General features: G+C 51.3%; 1 pseudogene; it reads right to left on the bottom strand.

Moving 5' to 3' along the window:
* Positions 1-5,842: 5,842 nt before the first annotated feature.
* LOC129077904 (RNA-binding protein 8A-like) lies at positions 5,843-6,413 on the bottom strand (annotated as a pseudogene).
* Between the last annotated feature and the right edge of the window lie 3,412 nt (positions 6,414-9,825).

Raw genomic sequence — 9,825 nt, 5'->3', positions numbered from 1 at the left:
GATGAGAGAGGCCAGGGGAATCCCAACTTGCGCACCTGGACCAGCCTCACACCTTGGATCTGCCTGAGGCTGAAAGGCCACCACCTAGGCCCAGAATGGGGACTCGAAGGCTACTTAGGGAGGGGCTGCCATGGGCCAGGCTGCCTGGCCAGCCCTCCTGGCCCTTTACCTGTCCACGCTGCCGCCTCCTGCCTTCCTTGTCTTCTCTGGGAAAGCAAATCCAGGAAAGGAAGGCTCCAGGTGCTTTTGTTAAACTGGGGACGTGGTCTCCGGACCCAGATCCCAGCACCCACTCGGACGTTCCTTAACACCCCGTCCCCACCAGCCTCAGGGGCTCCCTGCAGATCCCTGAGGACAGCTCCAGATCTGACCTTGATCCCATTGCCATAAGAGCTTACATGGCACAGCCCTGGGGGCCCCCATTAACCATTTGTGGGTTTTACAAATGCATCATTTTAGTCAGCTCACTATGATAGGAAGTAAGGGCCTGCATGACCACAGCTGTGTGACCACAGGCCAGACAAGTCACCCCCATGAATCCCGGTTTCATTACCTAGAACATCAAGATAATAATCTTTGTTTGGCCTGTGTGTCAGGGTTGTGGGTAATCAAGTGAGACAATGGGTGGAAAAATGCTGCGCAGACTGTAAATCTGGGTTCAGGTGGGAGGGGAGACTGTGTTTACAGGTGAGGTCAGAAGCCACAGGCGGCTAGGCAAGTCAGGTCGCTGGCCCAAGTCAGGCCATAATTTCAGGATTAGGACAAAGGGCTTCATTTAGTGCTTTATTTTAAACTATCAATTTAGAAATGAATACAGTTTCCTTACCAAAAATTTAAAAACAAAATAAAGCTAAAGTTCCTATCTGTCTCCCTCAATTCCAGTTCTCTCCTGAGATCTTGGAATGAGATCTTGCTCTCCAGCCTATGTCTCTCAAATAAACTCATATTGAAAAAAAATTAAAAAAAAAAAAAAAAAAAAGAGCAGCCATGGTTGTCACTGTGAAACTTAGTCTTCCAGACCTCGCAAGGGCATTTATATTCAAACATGGATTCAACTGATACTAAGTAAGCACCTGAGCCCAAGGGGAGATGGGGGTGAACAAGACAGGGTCCCTGTCCTCATGGAATTAACGTTCTAGTTGGGAAGACAAGCAATAAGCAAGTAAACAAATCAACAAAGTTTACTTCAGATGGTGAGAGGGTGCTCAGAAGAAAATAAAGCAGGGGCTGTGATCGGGACTATGGGAACAGACAGGGTGGCCTTCCTACCAGCCACAGTTGTCCAGGGAGTGGGCCAGGATCCTGGCAGGGAAGTGCTGGCTAGTCTGGTCAGCAAGACAGACTCCTCAATGCTTTTGTCCAGCATGATCAGGGAAGGGAAAAGGAAGCCCGAGGAACAGCGGGCGTCCAGGGGAGGCCCCTGACTAGTGTGGGTCAAAGAGCACCATTCTTCCTGCCAACCTGCTGTAGGAGAGCTGTGAAGGAGGGAGGTGTGAAGCTGGGTGAAACCAACCAGAACCGCCCTGGCTGGGTGGCTCAGTTGGTTGGCGCGTCGTCCCGTACACCAAAAGGTAGAGCGTTCGACTTCCTGCCAGGGCACATACCTAGGTTTTGAGTTCGATCCCTGGTCAAGGCACGTACAGGAGGCAACTGATCAATGTTTTTCTCTCTGTCTCTCTATCAAATCAATAAAAACATATTCTCGGGTAAGGATTTAAAAAAAGAAAAAGGAAAAAACACAGAACCACTGGGATGGAAGAAGTTCACCTAGAATGAGCACTGGGAAGGAAGGAAGGAAGGAAGGAAAGAAGGAAGGAAACAATGAACGAATGAATGAATGACCAGGACCTGTGGTTTGCAGTATTTTCACACACACCTCCAGGTAAGTTTCAGAAAGATGAAAGGGGGCGGAACCACCATGGAGGAGCCTGCAGAGATTGTGGGGGAAATGAATCCCATCGTTTCACTGAGAACATCTGGCTGTGGAGTCAAGCTGATTCTGCACCTGTTCAGAGGCCAGTGGCCTGCTTCTCTCTCGGAGCCGGAGGTCCATGCATGCATGTGTGTTCCTGGGGGTGGGAAGCAATGCCTGGCTGGCCCCGTTTCACCTACCACCTACTTTCCATGCCACTGCCTTGCTGGAAAACCCCAGGCAAGGATGTCACCTGTCCAAGGTTTAGTGTCAACATCCATAAAAGGTAGGGATATGCCCACCCTGCTATGCAGTGGCCTGTTTCTAGGATTCTGTGCTCCAGAAATACTATACCGAGGGCTCTGAGATGTATCAATACACACAAAGATGTTCATTGTTTGTTCACAGCAAAGCACAGGGCACAACCTAAATGCTCACTAGTAAGGGGCTGGGTAATTCAGTTTCAGCACAGATGGACAACAGAAGAACACACAGCTGTTGAAAAAGAATGTCATGGAAACACATCCTTAAAAGAAGTGAAAAAGCAAGCTACAGAATAACAGATGTAATAGGATCCCATTTTTGCAAAATAATATTACATATCTATATACTATACATATTTATGTATCTAAACATTTACGTGTGTGTATATGGCATTTTGTTTTATTTTGGGTTTTTTGTTTTCTTTTAAAAAATTTTTTTAAATTTATTTTTAGAGGGGAAAGGAGAGAAAAAAGGAACATCGATCAGTTGCCTCTCGCACATCCCCAACTGGGGACCAGCCCACAACCCAGGCCTGTGCCCTGACTGAGAACCGAACACGTGACCTTTTGGCTCTCAGGCCATCACTCAATCCACTGAGCCACACCAGCCAGGGCCAGATAACTTTTTAAAATCATTCACATACCCTAAAATTTACTCATTTCAAGTACATAGCTCAGTGTTTTTAGTATATTCACGGAGTCGTGCAACCATTACCACTATTTCATTTTGAACATTTTCACTGCCCCCCAAACTCTATACCTGTTGGCACTACACTCGCTCCCAATCTCCCCTCCCCCTCGCCCAGCCCTGGCAACCGCCACTGTCTGTCTCTGTGCAGTTGACTATTCTAGGTGTCAATTATAAGTGGAATCACCGCATTGGTTGCTAATTTTAAACTCTGACTCTGTCACAGTCTTAACCAGCCACTTGAAAAAAAATCCATTTTAACTTTTTCACACCAACACACAGTTTGTGGTTTAATGTTGCTAGAAGCAAATCAGGCTCTAGTTCTAAAACAAAACCAGCCCCAGATGAACAAGAGGAAATTCATTCACACAGCACCAGGGCCCGGGCAGATTACTGCAAGGTGAGAATAAGACAGGTGGAGCCAATTAACTTTATAATGAAAGAAATATAGCTGGGGGAGGGGCTCTTCGTGAACCGGGCCTTCTCTTCCGTCCAGGCAGCCTGGAGCCTCAGCGCCTGCAGTCTTCTGAGTCTAGGGTTTTGTTTTTCAGAGCCTCCTGACTGCCAGATCCCAGGGTTCTCCCTGTTCCACGTGGGCCTGCCCACTGTGCTTTTCTGCCCATCCCTGCCCAGGAGTCGGGGCCTTCTTCCGGCCCTGGGCTCTGAGCCGCACCCTGGGGGCGGCCTGGCAGAGCTGCGGACAAGAGGAGCATTGTGGGACCTCGGGAGCGGGGGCCAGGGGCCAGCAGGAGGCCTGTGGGAGGTTTGAGTAGCAGGAGTAGCGGCTTTTATTTTACGGAAAAAACTCAACGAACTTTTTGGCCAACCCAACCTGTACCTGTGAACCTGGTAAGCAGCAACCACCCCAGGAACCCTGGGCCCGCAGCCCCCAAGGCCCTGCCCTCAGGGCTCCCACCCCACTGGCAGCTGTAAGACGCGCGGCTCTGGGGGGTCTTCCAGCAGGCCGGCAGGGTTGGTGCTGGGGTGCTGAAACAGTATTCAGGGCACTGGGAGTTGAGCTCCTGCTGCTCCCCAGGCCAGGCTGGGGGGCAGAAATTTGGCAGGAAGGATGGGAGGGGGACTGGGGTGCCTGACTTAGGGTTGGGTCTGCAAAACCAGCCCATATAGGCTTTGACTCTTTAGGGGTGACTAGGGTTACGGTGGAGATCAAGGGGGCTAGAGCCCTCCCAGCTCCCTCTCACTGTCAACCTGGCCAGCTCTGCGCCCGGAATAGGCGGACTGGGAAAGGGTTTCTGAGCTTCCTGACCCACCTCTCCTATGAGGACTGAGTGTCAGGCGGGAGAGAGCTCAGTGAGCCAGAAGGCACTGTCAGACAAGGCAAGACTGTCAGACACGAGATAGGACTGTTTGTGTCCCGCTTACCTGGATATGCACACAGAATGGTGAGAAAGGCAGCTCTTCCTGTCTGAAACAGAAAGTGAGACTTGCCTGGTGAAGCTCTACGAGTGAGTTGCTTTTTTTCCCCTAAATAGAACAGAGGTTAGAGAGGGCGCCCCTCGCCTCCAGGTAACACAACGCAACCAGGATGGACGTGAGTAACACCGAACACGTATCCCACTCACAGCTTTATATGCTGGGACTTAGAAGGGCCAGGCACAGGCGTGTGGGGGAGAACTACTGATGAGGAAGTAGAGGCTCGGAGAATTTAAGCAATGTGCCTGACACCTCGCAGCGTCTAAGAGGCCAGCTTCAGGCTGAACCTAAGTTCCCTGCCACTTCCTAACTGTGACCAGAAAGTGAAGTCCACTCGCCCTTGTCCAATGGCCCCAGGGAACTTTATGGAGGGTGGGGGTGGGGGCAGAAGGGCAGTATCTCGACCTGGATCAAGTGGCTGGAAAGGAACAGGGTGGGGCTGGGAACAAAGAAAAGCTAGGATTTCCAGCTGCAGGCTTGACAAGAATGTGGAGCCACAGGAACCTGGATGATTTGCTGCTTCCCATGCCCCTTCTCTCCGGAAAACATCTGGAAATTGCTGGTCAGGCTTTGGATCTTCCAACCCCACCCCCACCCCCAGCCTCTCCTGCTACCGTCCACCCGTACCAGCAGCGGGCTCCGGACCCCCAGCCGCAGCGCACCTCATGCCTCTGCTTGTCTGCAGGCAGGCTGGGGGTGCGGCAGACAGGCCTCTGGTAGGAAGAGCTAGGGTAGCATAGCTAGTGTTCATTTGCTAAAAGACTGTGCAGGACAACTTTTTTGTTTTCTTAAAAAAAAAAAAAAAAAAGCATACCTTCCTCATTGATTCCTTCTGTGCCTCTATGTTCTAGAAAGGCACACTGTCACTTATTCATACAGTAAGCCTTCACTGAACGCTGGCGATAGTTTCTTGGAATCTGCAACTTTAAGTGAGATGAGGCATAAGGAAACCAGTTTCACTTACCCTAGGCTAATTGATAGAAACAAGAGTTAAGTTCCTACAGCTTATTTCTGGTCACAAAAAACATCACCGAACTTTTAAGTAAGTACCCTGAACACTTCTAATATTAAGCATTGAAATAAATGGAAACTACACATACATTTAAGAAAGATTAATTAATAACAACAACTAGGAGAATTATTTTCTGACCTGCTTATTACAATTCAGGAACACGGGTGGCATCTCCCAGCAGCTCAGGGACCCGCCACCCTGAACAAGATGCCCTCCCATCGCAGGGCGCACCCACACACACCTCCACACAGTCAGACGAGGACAATGTAGACATGCCAGTTCCCCCACCAGGCACATCTTTGCGATTGGGAGGGCCCTGGAGTCCCTGAAGAAAATCTGCACAGATGTGGGAGAACGTGCAGCTCCACACAGGCAGGCGTTCCTACTGGGAAGTGATTTTTTTTTTTTTTAAGAAAACAAAAATGGGACATTGATTCATAACTAAAGGGAAAAAACCCCACTAGGCAACAGAGTAAGGCATTAAATATAACCAGTGAGTTCCACCCCAGTGCTATTTCTCCAAGGCCACATGGTCAAGTGGAATCTCTGCAGAGAACGCCCGCACAAACAGGGCACTGAGAGCAACACCTCCGGTCTCGGCTCCTGCTGCGTCTTCAGCCACGTCTCCTCTTGCCCTTGCGTGGACCCCGAACAGAACACCCATCCACGCTGATCAGCTGTCCCATCAAACCCTGGCCATGGCGTCCCTCCATACAGAGCAGCCTAGGCCTCCTTCTATGTTTCTTACTCAACTAGAATATACCCCGCCAGGTATCCAGTATGCCTGTCCAGGTTGAGGTGGGTGTTTTTTATTTCCCCATACTCTGCAAATTTGTCATGGATGTCTTCTTCGGTGGCTTCCTCATGGGCTGCAGTGACAAAGAGAACCTAGCCTTCAGCAGAGCGTGGTGGTCCGGGATCACCTCCATCCTGCTCCACGCAGCCATCGCCCTCACGCCTCTGCACTCCAGCCCCTCCGCAGAGGCACAGCCGCAGCCCTTCTGTTTTCTCATGTCTTCTCTCCATCTGTGGGTGCTCTCGTCCTCATCCTTGTCCATGGCGAAATTCTTACCCCGCCTCAGAGAGATCCAGCACGTCTGCCATCCTGCCTTTGTTGTCAGGAGTTGATTTTTTTATTTTTCTCATCAACTTTATACCAAAATGAAGATGAACGAAACAATGTTATTCAGGACCTGCTGTACACGTGTGCTGTTTCATTCAATCCTCGTTCACACACCTCCTCACGCATTCATCGTTTATTCACTCGACAAATTCTTTTCACTACAAAGACCATGGATCTCAAGTGCTGCCTCTCTTCTCAGCTGGTCAAGGGGCTCCCAGCCCAATTTTGGATGTGACCCAGAGTTCCGGAACTGCAGCGCTGCAGCCCTTGGACAACAGCTGCCTCATTTTGCAGGTGGGAAGGTCGTTCTGCAGATGAGGTCAAGGCCATTCTCAAAAGAGAAGCCCCACCTTGGGCTCGTAACCTGTATATGAGGAAGCCAGAGTGAGACTGCGAAGGAAAGCTGAAGCCACCAGAGATGTGGCAAGAAGCCCGCTCTTAGCTTTGGGGTCTGGAGGTCAGGGTTCCCGCCCCAGGTGTTCACTGCGTCTGCCTATATTTTTACACCCTGGGCAGCTCCACCGGGATGTCTCCTAAGTGCGTCAAACTCACGTGCAAACCCAGCTCTCTATCCACCTACATGTCTCCCGTTCCAAACCTGCTCCACACATCCCATCGCCACGGGGCTCCACTTGTCTCCCCAGCTGCAAATGCCTGAGGCCTGGGCACCGCCCTCCCCTACCACCCCAACTTGGCCTACTACCAAGTCCTGTCTGTCCTCTGCAACCTCCCAGGTTGCTTCTGTCCCCGTCTCTCCCCAGGCCTGCTGCCACCTCCTGTGTGGGGCCCAGCTCCTGTGCAGCGGGCCTACTCCAGACCAGTGCTTCAGCCTCTCTGTGACCAAGCCTCTACACTGTCTCTACACAGACCTGCCTCGGGTCCCTAGGAATAGGGGATGGAAAAAGTGAGTCCCATCCACTGCAAGGCAGCCATGCTGATCCACATGTGACCTTTCAGTCTCTATATGACTGACTTCGAAAGTCACAGCTCATCTTAATGGCCCTCATTTCCTCATCACACGCTATGGCCAGGCGCTGTGCTAGTACTTATGCAATTTAACCAACAGAACGATCCTGAGGCAGGTGATATCCCCCTTTTCTAGGTGAGGCAAGTGAGAAGCCACATGGCTGGGCCCCTACACAGCTAGTATGTGGGACTCAAACTCAGGTCTGACCAAGCGTGAGACCACACACTCTGCAGCACTACCTTCTTTCGCTGGTGCAGGAACTCCAGGTAACTGGGAGCCCCCAGGGCTCGCGGTTCTTCGTTGACAAAACCCCGACCCCTGCTATACATGAGAGGACTTTGAACCTACTTCCTCCACTCTGGGAAGCAAGAATCAAAACCCAGGAGCTGGCTGCAGCTGCTGAATGCCCTGCATTCCTCGAGCAGTAAGTGCCAGGCAGAGTCCGGCCGTGCCTGTCCCCTCACAGGGCTGCTGGCTGCCCAGCACTGCTGCTGGACCTGAACCAAGCCACTGGGAAACGGCCCCAAACTGGGCACGTGCACACTCTGTGACCTTGAGGTCCAGAAATTGCCCTTCTCCCAGCAAGGTGAGAAGAGAGGCTGCGTCAGACACAGCACACCTTCACCTGGCATAATTTTCACAGCAGGGACGGGAGACTCCAGTGTCGAATTCAGAACGTTACCCCTGGGGGCTGCGCAGGTGGCTCTGAATTCCTGTGAGCCACCACTGCCAACGGCAGGACCCGCAGTGGACACAGCGGGCAGAGGAGAGTGCCGCACAGGCCATTCCTTAGGCCAGGGAACTGGGCAGCAAGGCTCTGAGGTGGTAAGGAGACCTGGCTGGCACTGGCCTTGCAATCAAAACCATTGGCAGGATCCCCGCTCTGCACTCGGTAGGACCGGCGAGGCTAGAGATGAAGTGCTTGGAAAGCTACAGAGAGCACTGTGAATGTCGGACTTCTTACTTACTCATAAAGAGGCTGCTTGGGTTTCTCCTCCCTTCGTGGGGGGCGGGGCTGAGTTGCAGGGTGGCGTGCCAGGGGACAGCACAGGCTTCACAACTGCGCCGACCCGTTTGGCCTGGCTTCTCTTTCGTTCTGGGAACTTGGGACAAGTTCTCTAACCTCCCAGGTCAAGAACAGCTTCCCACTGCAGTCATAGTCCTTACGGCCACCTCCAGGGCCCTGCACACAGGGCCGGGAGGTGCGCCCGTCTCTGGCCCTCCTCCTCCCTTCCCCTTTACTCACCCTGCTCCAGCGGACCTTTCCGCTACCTTCTCTCCACACACACAGCGGCCTTTGTGCTCGGTTTCCCCAGGAATAGGCAGCATTGCTTCCTTGCCCACAGGACACCAGAGTGCTTTTACGACTATCCTATTCAAAATGGTAACTCCTACCCTTGATTTTTCTCCATAACGTGCATCTCCATCCAATGTAAAAAATATGGTTTATCAACTGTGTCCACCCATTAAAATTTAAACCCATGACGACAAGGATTTAAAAAAAAAAAAATTTTTTTTTAATTTTAGGGATTTTGTCTTTTATGTATGTCCATTTCCCGCAAGCCTAGCAGTGCCTGGCAGGCACACTTGGAGGAAAGGGATTCAACCTCTGCATAAAATCCTAAAACACGCCTGAAACACGGAAGGCACTGTATTAGATTCCCAGGGCTGCTGTAACAAATGACCATGAACTTGTCCTCAGTCCTGGAGGCCAAAAGCCCAAAATCAAGGTGTCAGCTCTGGGGGAGCGCCTTCCTTGCCTCTTCCAGCTTCTGCGGTTCCAGGATGCACAACTCCAATCTCTGCCTGTCTCCACGTGTCTTTCAGTGTCTCTTATAAGGACACTTGTCACTGGATTTAGGGGCCCCCTGGCTCATCTAGAACGATCTTGAGATTCTTAACTTATACCTGTGAAGACCTTTCTTCAGTCATATTGACAGGATCCAGGGCTTAGGACATGGACATACCTTCTCAGGGACCAGCATTCAACCCACTGTAGCACTCGATGGTAATTATCACATGAATGGGAAGATACAGAAAAGCTTATAAAATCTAATTGCGAGGGAGGGTTAAACTGAGCATGTACTGTAGTCCAGGCACTGTACTGGACACTTGAATGTCATCTCATTTCTTCCTCACACTGCCCAGCAAGACAGACTCCACTATCCTCATTTTATAATCAAGGAACAGGGCTGACAGGTGCGCTGATATGCAAGCAGGCGCTTCCACCCCAAAAACTGCACTAATGTCTACCTCAGGTGACAAGTCAGCACTCACCCCCAGGGTAGGAGGAAGCGATTTCGCCCAGCTCGTCACCGCCTACTATTGAGCTCACCGGAACAAGCCCCTAGAGCAGACCCAGCTCTGGCTGGCAGCAGGCACTACCCAAGGACCCTCAGGTGTGCTGCACACCAGTGGGCACTAGG

Source organism: Pteronotus mesoamericanus, unplaced genomic scaffold, assembly GCF_021234165.1.
Source record: "Pteronotus mesoamericanus isolate MK-2021 breed Mesoamerican mustached bat unplaced genomic scaffold, CSHL_Meso_final contig_702, whole genome shotgun sequence".
Classification (NCBI taxonomy): Eukaryota; Metazoa; Chordata; class Mammalia; order Chiroptera; family Mormoopidae; genus Pteronotus; species Pteronotus mesoamericanus.
This window is presented reverse-complemented; position numbering and strand designations above follow the sequence as displayed.